At 36.1% G+C, this 15,984-nt stretch overlaps 1 protein-coding gene across 1 annotated transcript in view; it reads left to right on the top strand.

Moving 5' to 3' along the window:
- Nucleotides 1-5,077: 5,077 nt before the first annotated feature.
- Nucleotides 5,078-15,984, top strand: part of slc5a6a (solute carrier family 5 member 6a) — a 62,674-nt gene continuing 51,767 nt past the window's right edge. The window contains exon 1 of the mRNA XM_062043272.1: nucleotides 5,078-5,210. The gene's annotated coding sequence lies outside the window, so the exon portion shown is untranslated. The remainder of the gene's footprint in view (nucleotides 5,211-15,984) is intronic.

The following is a 15,984-nucleotide window of genomic DNA, read 5'->3' as shown; positions in this document are numbered from 1 at the left end:
CCAGGGGCCGCGGGGAACATTTTAGACGCGTGCATCATCAGTTTGGGGGGAGACACCATGTGGCGGCCCGTTCAGCTGCGGAGAAAATGCACGCCAATAAATGGAGGGCGGCGATTCGGCGGAATTAGCATTCTTTGTTGCAGAATGAACCCTGTCAAGGTAAGACGGATGCATGACGACATTACCACACTTGTTGTCCAAATCAACGTCAGGTGCTAAATATATCTCTAATATTCTTAGGTAATACGGTCTCCGAGCGGTCCCTGAAGTATACACAAGTATTAAAGGCCTACTGAAAGCCACTACTAGCGACCACGCAGTCTGATAGTTTATATATCAATGATGAAATCTTAACATTGCAACACATGCCAATACGACCGGGTTAACTTATAAAGTGACATTTTAAATTTCCCGCTAAACTTCCGGTTGAAAACGTCTACCGTATTTCCTTGAATAGCCGCAGGGGCGCTAATTAATTTAAAACCTCCTGTCACTCCAGCGCTTACCAGAAGCCTGCGAGATGGCCATGCATGCGCTAATTATTTTAAAACCTCTTCTCACTCCGGCGCTTACCTTATCATGAAAAGCACATTTAATTAAAAAAAAACGTTATTATGGTCTTACCTTTAGGTATAAATGAGTCCATGCCAGCTCCTTTTGAAGAAAAGCATCGATATAGAAGTTTTTCTTCAGTTTTAAAAGTCTCTCTGTCTCGATGGAGATCTTCCTTTTAAGTATTACCTCCTGCTTCCATTGAAAGTCCAGTTTAGAAAACTGTTTTATTTTAGATTTATAATCCTCCATGGTAACAACAATGGCTGCGCACTCTTGCTGCTGTTGTCTTCTGCAGTTCCAGCAGTCGCAAGAAGGATCACTAGCGCCCTCTACCACCAGGAGGCGGGAGTCATTTAATGACTAATATTTGACCCGGCGGAAGTGCCAAGCATGCGCTAATTATTTTGCGAAACGAGTTTGACCCAGCTGTAATTCTAGGCATGCGAATACTATATTCCCGGCGCCAATTCAAGGAAATACGGTATGTATGATGACGTATGCGCGTGACGTCACGAGTTAAACGGAAGTATTGGGACATCTTTGAAACCAATACAAAAAAGCTCTGTTTTCATGTCATAATTCCACAGTATTCTGGACATCTGTGTTGGTGAATCTTTTGCAATTTGTTTAATGAACAATGGAGACTGCAAAGAAGAAAGCTGTAGGTGGGAAGCGGTGTATTAGCGGCCGGCTGCAGCAACACAACCAGGAGGACTTTGACTTGGATAGCAGACGCGCTAGCCGACACTAGCCGCCGACCTCACGGATGATCGAGTGAAGTCCTTCGTCCTTCCGTCGATCGCTGGAACGCAGGTGAGCACGGGTGTTGATGAGCAGATGAGGGCTGGCTGGCGTAGGTGGAGCGCTAATGTTTTTAGCATAGCTCTGTTAGGTCCCGTTGCTAAGTTAGCTTCAATGGCGTCGTTAGCCGCCAGGCTGGAAAGCATTAACCGTGTAGTTTAATAGTATTGTTGATTTTCTGTCTATCCTTCCAGTCAGGGGTTTATTTATTTTGTGTCTATCTGCAGTTAAGCCCGATGCTATCACGTTAGCTCCGTAGCTAAAGTGTTTCGCCGATGTATTGTCGTGGAGATAAAAGTCACTGTGAATGTCCATTTCGCGTTCTCGACTCTCATTTTCAAGAGGATATAGTATCCCAGGTGGTTTAAAATACAAATCCGTGATCCACAATAGAAAAAGGAGAAAGTGTGGAATCCAATGAGCCAGCTTGTACCTAAGTTACGGTCAGAGCGAAAAAAGATACGTCCTGCACTGCATTCTAGTCCTTCACTCTAACGTTCCTCATCCACGAATCTTTCATCCTTGCTCAAATTAATGGGGTAATCGTCGCTTTCTCGGTCCGAATCGCTCTCGCTGCTGGTGTAAACCAGTGGTTCTCAACCTTTTTCCAGTGATGTGCCCCCTGTGAACATTTTTTTTAATTCAAGTACCCCAGGGCCGGCCCGTGGCATAGGCCGTATAGGCAAATGCTAAGGGCGCCGTCCATCAGGGGGCGCCACGCCAGTGCCACAAATGTTGGAGGGCAAAAAAAAAAAAGTTGGTACTATTATTTCTAAATACATAAAATAATCCCACGTTAATTAAAATGCATAGTAAAGCCTATTTAATAGAACAACATTTCGCCCCCCCTCCCCCGGCACGGTGCGCCCCCTCCCTTCCCGTATCATGACTCTTTTTGGACGTCACCACATAAAAAAAAAATCAACACAAGATGTCAAAACGGCCAAAACTGTCAGGTGCCCAGGGGAGAAAAGAAGAGGAGAAACGAGAAAAAGACAGAGGTAGCAGGTAGGTAACGTTAGCCTACATGAAATTATTTGTCTGTTACAGAATGTGATAGTAACCTGTCTTTTTAGCATTAAGCTAATGTTACATGATTCGGCAATTGCTAATCAATAAATAGCCACCTAAAATCTTGCCTAGGGCGCCAGATTGGTGAGGGCCGGGCCTGAAGTACCCCCTAATCAGAGCAAAGCATTTTTGGTTGAAAAAAAAGATAAAACAGTAAAATACAGCACTATGTCATCAGTTTCTGATTGTATTAAATTGTATAACAGTGCAAAATATTGCTCATTTGTTGTGGTCTTTCTTGAACTATTTGGGGAAAAAAAATAACTAAAAACTTGTTGAAAAATAAACAAGTGATTGGATTATAAATAAAGATTTCCACACATAGAAGTAATCATCAACTTAAAGTGCCCTCTTTGGGGATTGTAATAGAGATCCATCTGGACTTAATTCTAAACATTTCTTCACAAAAAAAAGAAATATTTACATCAATATTTATGGAACATGTCCACAAAAAATCTAGCTGTCAACACTAAATATTGCATTGTTGCATTTATTTTCACACTTCTTTTTGACAGACATTTTTAAAAAATCTCTCCATTTGAGAACCACTGGGTTATACGATCTCCGAGCAGTCCCTGAAGTATACACAAGTATTTCATGTGCTGTCAGTACAGCCCCGGTGCTCGTTTTAGACGCCTCGGACACTTTTGGAACATTGAAGCGTACAACTGTAGTGAGCCAAATGCGAGCATATTAAACATTAAAATACGTAGTCATGATAGTGCATCGTGAACGGCTAACTGTTTACGCGTCGTATTCGCGCACAATTTCTTGTTCGACGCGAACAGCCGGTTAAACGGAGTGTCAGCGAACGCAACGTGACTCGGATACATTGAGAACATTGAAAAGTACAACTGTAGTGAGCCAAATGCGAACATAATAAAAAATAAAAATACGTAGTTATGATAATACACGGTGAACAGCTAACTGTTTACGCGCCGTATTTACGCAAATTCCTCGGCGGTGGCCGCAATTCGACGCGAAGGGCCGGTTTACGGAGTGTCAGCGAACGCAACGTGTTCGTCAAATCCAATCCAATCCACTTTATTTATATTATATAGCACATTTAAACAACAAAAATGTTTCCAAAGTGCTGCACAACAAAATTAAAAATATCAAAAATAATATTAAAAATAATATTTAAAAAAATATTAAAAACAATATTAAAAACAATAATCAAATATTGTACTTAGCTCCGCCAATGACTGAATAAAAACAATAAATAAATAAATATAGAACCAATATAAAAACGATATAAAAATAAATATGATTAAAAACGATTTTAAAGGGAAAAACCAATTAAAACAGTAAATAGAAATCAAAATGTATAAAAAAAATCACAGAGGACAACAGAGGAGAACGGGCGGTCCGTTTTGGTGCCTCGGAGACATTAAGAACATTGAAAAGTACAACTGTAGTGAGCCAAATGCGAACATGATAAAAATTAAAATACGTAGTTATGATAATACACGGTGAACAAGCTAACTATTTACGCGCCGTATTCGCGCGCAAATTCCTCGGCGGTGGCCGCAATTCGACGCGAAGCGCCGGTTTACGGAGTGTCAGCGAACGCAACGTGTTCGTCAAATCCAATCCAATCCACTTTATTTATATAGCACATTTAAACAACAAAAATATTTCCAAAGTGCTGCACAAGAAAATTAAAAATAATATTACAAATAATATTACAAATAATATTAAAAACAATATTAAAAACATTAATCGAATATTTTACTTAGCTCCGCCAATGACTGAATAAAAACAATAAATAAATAAATATAGAACCAATATAAAAATAAATATGATTAAAAACGATTTTAAAGGGAAAAACCAATTAAAACAGTAAACAGAAATCAAAATGTATAAAAATCACAGAGGACAACAGAGGAGAACGGGCGGTCCGTTTTGGTGCCTCGGAGACATTAAGAACATTGAAAAGTACAACTGTAGTGAGCCAAATGCAAACATAATAAAAATTAAAATACGTAGTTATGATAATACACGGTGACCAGCTAACTATTTACGCGCCGTATTCGCGCGCAAATTCCTCGGCGGTGGCCGCAATTCGACGCGAAGCGCCGGTTTACGGAGTGTCAGCGAACGCAACGTGTTCGTCAAATCCAATCCAATCCACTTTATTTATATAGCACATTTAAACAACAAAAATGTTTCCAAAGTGCTGCACAAGAAAATTAAAAATAATATAAAAAATAATATTAAAAATAATATTAAAAAAATATTAAAAACAATAATCAAATATCGTACTTAGCTCCACCAATGACTGAATAAAAACAATAAATAAATAAATATAGAACCAATATACAAATAAATATGATTAAAAACGATTTTAAAGGGAAAAACCAATTAAAACAGTAAATAGAAATCAAAATGTATAAAAAACACAGAGGACAACAGAGGAGAACGGGCGGTCCGTTTTGGTGCCTCGGAGACATTAAGAACATTGAAAAGTACAACTGTAGTGAGCCAAATGCGAACATAATAAAAATTGAAATACGTGGTTATGATAATACACGTGAACAGCTAACTATTTACGCGCCGTATTCGCGCGCAAATTCCTCGGCGGTGGCCGCAATTCGACGCGAAGCGCCGGTTTACGGAGTGTCAGCGAACGCAACGTGTTAGTCAAGGAGAATGGGCGGTCCGTCAACGGTCGCACTTCCGGGTGGGCGAATGTTGCTGTCACGTGTTCAGTAGCACGACGCGACGAGGCTAGCAGGCGAACACCTGCGACCTGCTTGCCGTGTTTTGGGGAACAACGACAGGTAAATCAACTATTTGTGTTTACTGGCCTCACAACATGACTAAATGGTCGCGATGAGCGGCTTCTTATGTTTCACGACGTCCAAGAGGAGCACGTTGTGGCTGCGCTCAGATGTCATTGGTGGATTTCATTAAAAATAAAAAAATGCTAACGTTGCATTTCTCAATAATATAATAATAATATAATAATATCTCCACATTTTTAAACACCGGTAGCCGTTTGGGACCGTTAGCACGTGCACGTCGCTATAATGAATGGCAGACACCGTGTGTGTGATCACGTGGTTACAATGATTTACCAATACAGTAATAGTATGCGATAAAATGGTGGGCGGCACCAGGAAATACAGGAAAATGATTATAAATAAATATTGCATCATCAAATTGAATTTACATGAACAGGGTTCTTACGGATGTTGAAAATGCTTGGATTTTAATTAGGGATGCGTTAAAATGTAATATCGGAAATGATCGGTATCGTTTTTTTTATTATCTGTATCGTTTTTTTTGTGCTTTTTTTTGTTTTTTTTAATCAAATCAACATAAAAAACACAAGATACACTTACAATTAGTGCACCAACCCAAAAAACCTCCCTCCCCCATTTCTTTCTGTTATCAATATTCTGCTTCCTACATTATACATCAATATAGACCAGGGGTCACCAACGTGGTGCCCGCGGGACCAGATGAGTAGCCCGCTGGCCTGTTCTAAAAATAGCTCAAATAGCAGCACTTACCAGTGAGCTGCTTCTATTTTTTAAATTGTATTTATTTACTAGCAAGCTGGTCTCGCTTTGCCCGACATTTTTAATTCTAAGAGAGACAAAACTCAAATAGAATTTGAAAATCCAAGAAAATATTTGAAAGACTTGGTCTTCACTTGTTTAAATAAATTCATTATTTTTTTTACTTTGCTTCTTATAACTTTCAGAAAGACAATTTTAGAGAAAAAATACAACCTTAAAAATGATTTTAGGATTTTTAAACACATATACCTTTTTACCTTTTAGATTCCTTCCTCTTCTTTCCTGACAATTTAAATCAATGTTCAAGTCAATTTATTTTTTTTATTGTAAAGAATAATAAATACATTTTAATTTAATTCTTCATTTTAGCTTCTGTTTTTTTCGACAAAGAATATTTGTGAAATATTTCTTCAAACTTATTATGATTAAAATTTAAAAAAAAAAAAAATCTGGCAAATCTAGAAAATCTGTAGAATCAAATTTAAATCTTATTTCAAAGTCTTTTGAATTTCTTTTAACATTTTTGTTCTGGAAAATCTAGAAGAATTAATGATTTGTCTTTGTTAGAAATATAGCTTGGTCCAATTTGTTATATATTCTAACAAAGTGTAGATTGGATTTTAACCTATTTAAAACATGTCATCAAAATTCTAAAATTATTCTTAATCAGGAAAAATTACTAATGATGTTCCATAAATTCTTTTTTTAATTTTTTCAAAAAGATTCAAATTAGCTAGTTTTTGTCTTCTTTTTTTCGGTTGAATTTTGAATTTCAAAGAGTCGAAATTGAAGATAAACTATGTTTCAAAATTTAATTGTCATTTTTTTCCATGTTTTCTCCTCTTTTAAACCGTTCAATTAAGTGTAAATATCATTAATTATTAATAATAACATAGAGTTAAAGGTAAATTGAGCAAATTGGCTATTTTTTGCAATTTATTTAAGTGTGTATCAAACTGGTAGCCCTTCGCATTAATCACTACCCAAGAAGTAGCTCTTGCTTTCAAAAAGGTTGGTGACCCCTGATATATATCAATACAGTCTGCAAGGGATACAGTCCGTAAGCACACATGATTGTGCGTGCTGCTGCTCCACTAATAGTACTAACCTTTAACAGTTAATTTTACTCATTTTCATTCATTACTAGTCTCTATGTAACTGTTTTTATATTGTTTTTCTTTCTTTTTTATTCAAGAAAATGTTTTTAATTTATTTATCTTATTTTACAATTTTTAAAAAAAAGTACCTTATCTTCACCATACCTGGTTGTCCAAATTAGGCATAATAATGTGTTAATTCCACGACTGCATATATCGGTTGATATCGGTATCGGTAATTAAATAGTTGGACAATATCGGATATCGGCAAAAAGCCATTATCGGACATCCCTAGTTATTTGTATTACTTCCGTGTGGACGTATGCTCGCGTGCGTGATTGTGAGTGAATGTGAACAGCTGCAGTCACAAATTACAAAATAAAGTTGAAAAAACATCTGTGTCGTGCGCGCAATACAACTGTGCTGCTTTTATTTTGAAAAGTATTATTTATGGGCGTGTGTAACCTGCGAGTGAAGGTGCACATGCAGGGACAAGTGACGCGCGGTTTACACCCGAGACGCTAAAAAGAGAAAAGTCAATGAGGAACGGCGTGTTTTCAACAAGACATGGACTGCCAAGCAACGTTCCCTCTAAGGTGCGCGCCTGCGCAATTGCGCACTGCTCAAGCGTCCGCTGCGCGCAGCAAATATATGCCGCGCACCAAATCAAATCCCATCTGAATTCTAAACAAAATAAACATATTTATTCTGTGTCATTTTGCAATGCAACTTTGAGTGACAGTGACAACAAGCGGCCCTAACGGTGTTCGTCAACACCGTTCAATTGAACACCGTTCAATTATTGTAACGTCTATCGAGATGCTTCGAGGACAGGAATTATATCCATCACTTTATTGAGCAAAACTGTTTATATTCGGACATAACCACACCAAAAACATGAGTTTTCACACTTCTATCTGGAAAAACTAGTAATTTTCTGCCGTACAAACCAGGCCAAAAGCAACTAGTCATCTGTCACCAACACGCATACCACTAAACCACTGGTGCGTTTATGGCCACACAAAAAGTCGGACAACTCAAACACCACACAAAGTTACACTATGACTCCTCAGTCATACGTGTGCTTATTTTACTGTCATTTATTATTAATGTTAATTTATTTATATTAGTCATGGAATGCTGTTACACACACTATGTTGAAGTATTACTATTATTATTAATTATTATTATTATTATTATTATTATTATTATTATTATTTATCTTACGGTATACATCAAAAATAATATTGAGCAACATTTAATTGAAATATTGTCGATGTGGCCCTCCAGCAGTGCTCGGGTTGCTCATGCGGCCCCCGGTAAAAATTAATTGCCCACCCCTGCTTTAGGCTAATTATACAAACCCCGTTTCCATATGAGTTGGGAAATGGTGTTAGATGTAAATATAAACGGAATACAATTTGCAAATCCTTTTCAAGCCATATTCAGTTGAATATGCTACAAAGACAACATATTTCATGTTCAAACTATGAAGCCACGTTGATGTAACACGTGGCTTGGCATCGTCTTGCTGAAATAAGCAGGGGCGTCCATGGTAACAACATATGTTGCTCCAAAAGCTGTATGTACCTTTCAGCATTAATGGTGCCTTCACAGATGTGTAAGTTACCCATGTCTTGGCCACTAATACACCCCCATACCATCACACATGCTGCCTTTTACACTTTGCGCCTAGAACAATCCGGATGGTTCTTTTCCTCTTTGGTCCACAGTTTCCAAAAACAATTTGAAACGTGGACTCGTCAGACCACAGAACACTTTTCCACTTTGTATCAGTCCATCTTAGATGAGCTCAGGCCCGGCGAAGCCGACGGCGTTTCTGGGTGTTGTTGATAAACGGTTTTCGCCTTGCATAGTAGAGTTTTAACTTGCACTTACAGATGTAGCGACCAACTGTAGTTACTGACAGTGGTTTTCTGAAGTGTTCCTGAGCCCATGTGGTGATATCCTTTACACACACTTGTTGATGCAGTACAGCCTGAGGGAGGGAAGGTCACGGGCTTAGCTGCTTACGTGCAGTGATTTCTCCACATTCTCTTTGATGATATTACAGAGCGTAGATGGTGAAATCCCTAAATTCCTTGCAATAGCTGCTTGAGAAAGGTTGTTCTTAAACTGTTCAACAATTTGCTCAGGCATTTGTTGACAAAGTGGTGACCCTCGCCCCCGTCCTTGTTTGTGAATGACTGAGCATTTCACGGAATCTACTTTTATACCCAATCATGGCACCCACCTGTTCCCAATTAGCCTGCACACCTGTGGTATGTTCCAAATAAGTGTTTGATGAGCATTCCTCAACTTTATCAGTATTTATTGCCACCTTTCCCAACTTCTTTGTCACGTGTTGCTGCCATCAAATTCTAAAGTTAATGATTATTTGCAAAGAAACATTTTTATGAGTTTGAACATGAAATATGTTGTCTTTGTAGCATATTCAACTGAATATGGCTTGCATTACTAAATACTTACATTCATGAGTGTATGGAAGTATTGCCGTCTGAATATGCTTCGAAGTTTGCTACCTCTTTGTTTACAATGTATATTTTCTGATGGATCTACTCTCTATTTTATGCTGCAGCTGTTACATACACTGTAATATTGTACATGCTCATTGTTATATATTGTATATATTATATAATACTATAATATAACCTATCAGTATATATTATAGACCAGGGGTCACCAACGTGGTGCCCGCGGGCACCAGGTAGCCCGTAAGGACCAGATGAGTAGCCCGCTGGCCTGTTCTAAAAATAGCTCAAATAGCAGCACTTACCAGTGAGCTGCCTCTATTTTTTAAATTTTATTTATTTACTAGCAAGCTGGTCTCACTTTGCTCGACATTTTTATTTCTAAGAGAGACAAAACTCAAATAGAATTTGAAAATCCAAGAAAATATTTTAAAGACTTGGTCTTCACTTGTTTAAATAAATTCATTATTTTTTTTACTTTGCTTCTTATAACTTTCAGAAAGACAATTTTAGAGAAAAAATACAACCTTAAAAATGATTTTAGGATTTTTAAACACATATACTTTTTACCTTTTAAATTCCTTCCTCTTCTTTCCTGACAATTTAAATCAATGTTCAAGTCAATTTATTTTTTATTGTAAAGAATAATAAATACATTTTAATTTAATTCTTCATTTTAGCTTCTGTTTTTTCGACAAAGAATATTTGTAAAATATTTCTTCTAACTTATTATGATTAAAATTAAAAAAAATATATTCTGGCAAATCTAGAAAATCTGTAGAATCAAATTTAAATCTTATTTCAAAGTCTTTTAAATTTCTTTGAAAAAATTTTGTTCTGGAAAATCTAGAAGAAATAATGATTTGTCTATGTTAGAAATATAGCTTGGTCCAATTTGTTATATATTCTAACAAAGTGCAGATTGGATTTTAACTTATTCAAAACATGTAATCAAAATTCTAAAATTAATCTTAATCAGGAAAAATTACTAATTAAGTTCCATAAATTATTTTTTTTAATTTTTTCAAAAAGATTCGAATTAGCTAGTTTTTGTCTTCTTTTTTTCGGTTGAATTTTGAATTTTAAAGAGTCGAAATTGAAGATAGACTATATTTCAAAATGTAATTGTCATTTTTTGTGTGTTTTCTCCTCTTTTAAACCGTTCAATTAAGTGTAAATATCATTAATTATTAATAATAACATAGAGTTAAAGGTAAATTGAGCAAATTGGCTATTTCTGGCAATTTATTGAAGTGTGTATCAAACTGGTAGCCCTTTGCATTAATCACTACCCAAGAAGTAGCTCTTGCTTTCAAAAAGGTTGGTGTCCCCTGTTATAGACTGTATATATAATATGTAAATATTACATGTCATATTTTATATTGCTACTATGGTACATTTTTAGTCTACTTTATACCTGCATTATCCTTTCCATCCTTTGTAACTGAGCGACTGTGTGGAACAATTTCCCCTGTGGATCGATACAGGTAGTCTCAGTCTGAATATGTTGTGGAGATATGCAGTAATCAGGGGATGCTTTTACCACGACTTAACGGCATTAGGAGGTGAAAGTGTTTATCGTGCTGAGGAGAAGCATGCTGACCCGTGTGCTGATATGTACAATCATCCGCTGGTGAAAGCTCGTGCGAGCATAAGCAAACATGTTGATATCCAAGGCTGTCTCGTCTCGGCAGAAGTCATCACAGACAGCGTGACATTATTCTCCTCCTATTCAATGTTGTATTTTTTTCAAGTGGGTCATCGGTTCGTGTAAACGCTGCACTTCACGTGCAGAGCGGATAAATAAATGAAAGTATGGGTTTACGTTTCCTGAGCAAAAAGGTATAGGCTGAAGCTGAAAGCTTGTTATGCCTACCCCTTCCCACTTTCACTTTGTATGTGTCAAATAGAGAGAAAAAAAAACAAGAAATCTATCTTGAGATAAGAAATGACTCTGTCAAAATCATAGTACTAGATCACATGCCTTGTTTACATGCATTTACCAATATATATATATATACACATATACTTATTAGTACTCACAACACATCTCTGTACTTGTTTATAGTCTTATTTTTAAACGTTGTTTTAACTGAGGAACTGCACATCCTCAGTTCCTTTTCGCAGCATTTCCACAGGTCTGGTCCTTTCACAGATACACCATGTTCTCTGGAGGTATACAATAGAAAGTACTTTATTGATCCCTGGGGGAAAGTCAGCACCACAGTTAGCTCACAATAGACAATAAACACTTAGATATTTTTTTATATGTGAATAATATAAATACAGTCTATTATACAGCATTATTCACATGTGAATAATATAAATACAGTCTATTATACAGCATTATTCACATGTGAATAATATAAATACAGTCTATTATACTGCATTATTCACATGTGAATAACATAAATACAGTCTATTATACAGCATTATTCACATGTGAATAACATAAATACAGTCTATTATACAGCATTATTCACATGTGAATAACATAAATACAGTCTATTATACAGCATTATTCACATGTGAATAATATAAATACAGTATTATACAGCATTATTCACATGTGAATAATATAAATACAGTCTATTATACAGCATTATTCACATGTGAATAATATAAATACAGTCTATTATACAGCATTATTCACATGTGAATAACATAAATACAGTCTATTATACAGCATTATTCACATGTGAATAACATAAATACAGTCTATTATACGGCATTATTCACATGTGAATAATATAAATACAGTCTATTATACAGCATTATTCACATGTGAATAGCATAAATACAGTCTATTATACAGCATTATTCACATGTGAATAACATAAATACAGTCTATTATACGGCATTATTCACATGTGAATAACATAAATACAGTCTATTATACAGAATTATTCACATGTGAATAATATAAATACAGTCTATTATACAGCATTATTCACATATAAATAGTCTATTATACGGTATTATTCACATGTGAATAACATAAATACAGTCTATTATACAGCATTATTCACATGTGAATAATATAAATACAGTCGATTATACAGCATTATTCACATATAGTCTATTATACAGCATTATTCACATGTGAATAACATAAATACAGTCTATTATACAGCATTATTCACATGTGAATAATATAAATACAGTCTATTATACAGCATTATTCACATGTGAATAATATAAATATAGTCTATTATACAGCATTATTCACATGTGAATAATATAAATACAGTCTATTATACAGCATTATTCACATGTGAATAACATAAATACAGTCTATTATACAGCATTATTCACATGTGAATAATATAAATACAGTCTATTATACAGCATTATTCACATGTGAATAATATAAATATAGTCTATTATACAACATTATTCACATGTGAATAATATAAATAGTCTATTATACAGCATTATTCACATGTGAATAATATAAATACAGTCTATTATACAGCATTATTCACATGTGAATAATATAAATACAGTCTATTATACAGCATTATTCACATGTGAATAACATAAATACAGTCTATTATACAGCATTATTCACATATAAATAGTCTATTATACAGCATTATTCACATGTGAATAACATAAATACATTCTATTATACAGCATTATTCACATGTGAATGATACAAATACAGTCTATTATACAGCATTATTCACATGTGAATAATATAAATACAGTATTATACAGCATTATTCACATATAAATAGTCTATTATACAGCATTATTCACATGTGAATAACATAAATACAGTCTATTATACAGCATTATTCACATGTGAATAATATAAATACAGTCTATTATACAGCATTATTCACATGTGAATAACATAAGTACAGTCTATTATACAGCATTATTCACATGTAGTTAACATATCTGCATTTATAAATTCATATTCAGTGTCTGTGGTCACAAACAGCTTCTGAAGACATGGGGAAGGAGTAGATAGTTGTGAGCTTTGGTTCTTTGTTTACGACGACGCCTTGTCAACTTTGTAGTGATGACCATGACTGACAGTTCAGAGAGTTGTTTTTGGGCCAGGGTTCAACTTGGGGTTTAATAATTGGCAGTTTGTGTCACAGAGAGTCAAACAGCAGTGAGTCCCGTGTGCTAAAAAGACTTGTGTTAGCATTCATGTAAAGATAGAAAGTGCGTGTGCAACGATAAAAAAAAAAAGAAGTGACTTATATAATCTGATGCTTTGTTTAATCGTTTGAGTGTAACTAATAAAAATGTATCAAATCCAGACCACACGAAGTGCTTGGAACTTAAAATGCACGTACATGAGCGTACATGAGAGCGGGGGCGTGATCTGTGTGATGGCGAACAGCTGCTGGGTTTTTTTAATTACATTTTTATTCATAATCACATGTTACAAGTGCAATTTGAATACTGTTGACGTGCATTTATTAGAAAACAAATGAAGGTTGTGGCAAACAAAAATATGTTTATTGCCACTATTTTCCCATTTCCCTATTTTTATAAAATGGGTTTATCCGATTGCTCGATCAATCGAACAAACAGATTTTGCAATAAATGTAATTTTTTATTTTGTAGCTGGTTGCATCAGCTCTGTGCTCCTTGGATGTTTTTATGCTCTTTGTGTTCTTTGTGTTCTTTAATATCTTGATGTTCTGTGGACTTCTTGTATCTGCACTGTGGGGTCAAAAAGTAAATCCTGCATTCAATCAATCAATCAATCAATCTCTTCTGTAAACCATGGGGTACGCCTTTTAGGGGCCCTTTTTTAGCTTTAGCGGTGCTACACTATCAATGGTGTCGCGCAGGGCGTCGTTAAAGTTGTTAGTGAGGTTATCAATAGAGCCCACATAATTTGGGAATGGTGCCATTACCGAAGGCAGTAGGTCAGTAAGAGTCGTCGTTGTGGCAGCATTAATGTTGTGGCTGCTATAGTAGTTATTATTATTATTATTAGTTTGTTGACAATGAGTCAGAACTTCGAATTTTATAAGGTAATGATCGGACATTACTTTAGTGTACGGGAGTATCGTAACTTTACACCCCTGACGAGCACTAGATCTATCGTATTACCGTTGCGATGCGTGGGTTCATTTATTATTTGTATAAGACCACAGCTATCAATTATAGTCTGGAGCGCCACGCATGGAGGGTCCGATGGGGTATTCATATGGATGTTAAAGTCTCCCATTATGATTATATTGTCGGCGTGCGTCACTAGATCAGCAACGAACTCTGGAAATTCATTGATAAAGTCCGAATAGGGCTCTGGGGGGCGGTAGATGACAGCCAGGTGTAGAGGCAGCGGTGTGACAAACCTCACAGTAAGCACCTCAAACGAGTTATATTTATTATTTAGGTCCGAGGTAAGGCTAAAGTTTTTGTTGTATATTAGTGCAACACCCCCACCCCTTTTAATGGGACGGGCAATATGCGTTCCCGTATAGCCAGGAGGAGACGCCTCACCCAGCGCAAAAAATTTGTCTGGTTTGAGCCAGGTCTCGGCTAGACCAACGACATCAAGATGGTTGTCTCTAATGACTTCATTAACTAATAACGTTTTGGAAGACAATGACCTTATGTTTAAAAAGCCCATATTATAGGTAGTGGGCTGTTTTGAGGAGTTTTTGTTGAAAGTATCCGTAGTAGCAATATTAATAATGTTACGTTTATTATGCGTAGTGCACTTTAAATAATAAATAATAAATAAATACCGGCACTAGTACCGGTATACCGTTCAACCCTAAAGAAAACCCATATATTTGGACAAAAATGCAATTTTACTGTTAAAGTCATACAAGAACATTTGAATAATGTTTGACTTACTAAAACGTGGTAACAATATTATCTAAAGTCCCGTGGTGATGTATTTCCAAGTGAAAGCACACCAGTCCGAGTCTCCTCATCTGATCAACTTTTTAAAGACTCCAAATACTCTTTATTGTCAAGTCCTCCACACATGCACGACATAAGGCAGGTAACTCCGGTAAGGAATAGGTGTGGTCAACATAAATTGCGTGAATCAGAATCAGAATACCTTTATTGTCATCGTAGGGAAACAACGAAATTGGACCGCAATCCAGCTCGGTGCTTTCCAAACAAACCTACATAAAATAGTCTTAAGACAACAACAATAACAAAACAATTTAAAAATGTAAAAACATATTGCACAGCAGATCTCTATCAGAGGTAAGCGAGTAATAAAGTGGTGCGTGTTCAGGTAAGTGCAGAGTTTAGGGCAATAACAGCTCTAGGATGTTTTTCTTTGATGGTCTTATAGCGCCGCCCTGAGGGCAAGAGTTCAAGCCAGTGGTGACCTGGGTGGGATGAGTCCCTGAGGATGCTGTTTGCTCTCCTGTTGCAGTGTCTCTTATACAGCTCCTCTAGACATGTAAGAGGACATGCAGTGATCCTCTGGGCCGCGTTTATGAC

Source organism: Entelurus aequoreus, linkage group LG03, assembly GCF_033978785.1.
Source record: "Entelurus aequoreus isolate RoL-2023_Sb linkage group LG03, RoL_Eaeq_v1.1, whole genome shotgun sequence".
In the NCBI taxonomy this organism is placed as follows: domain Eukaryota; kingdom Metazoa; phylum Chordata; class Actinopteri; order Syngnathiformes; family Syngnathidae; genus Entelurus; species Entelurus aequoreus.
Note: the sequence above shows the minus strand (reverse complement) of the source record. Positions and strands in the feature narration are given on the sequence as shown.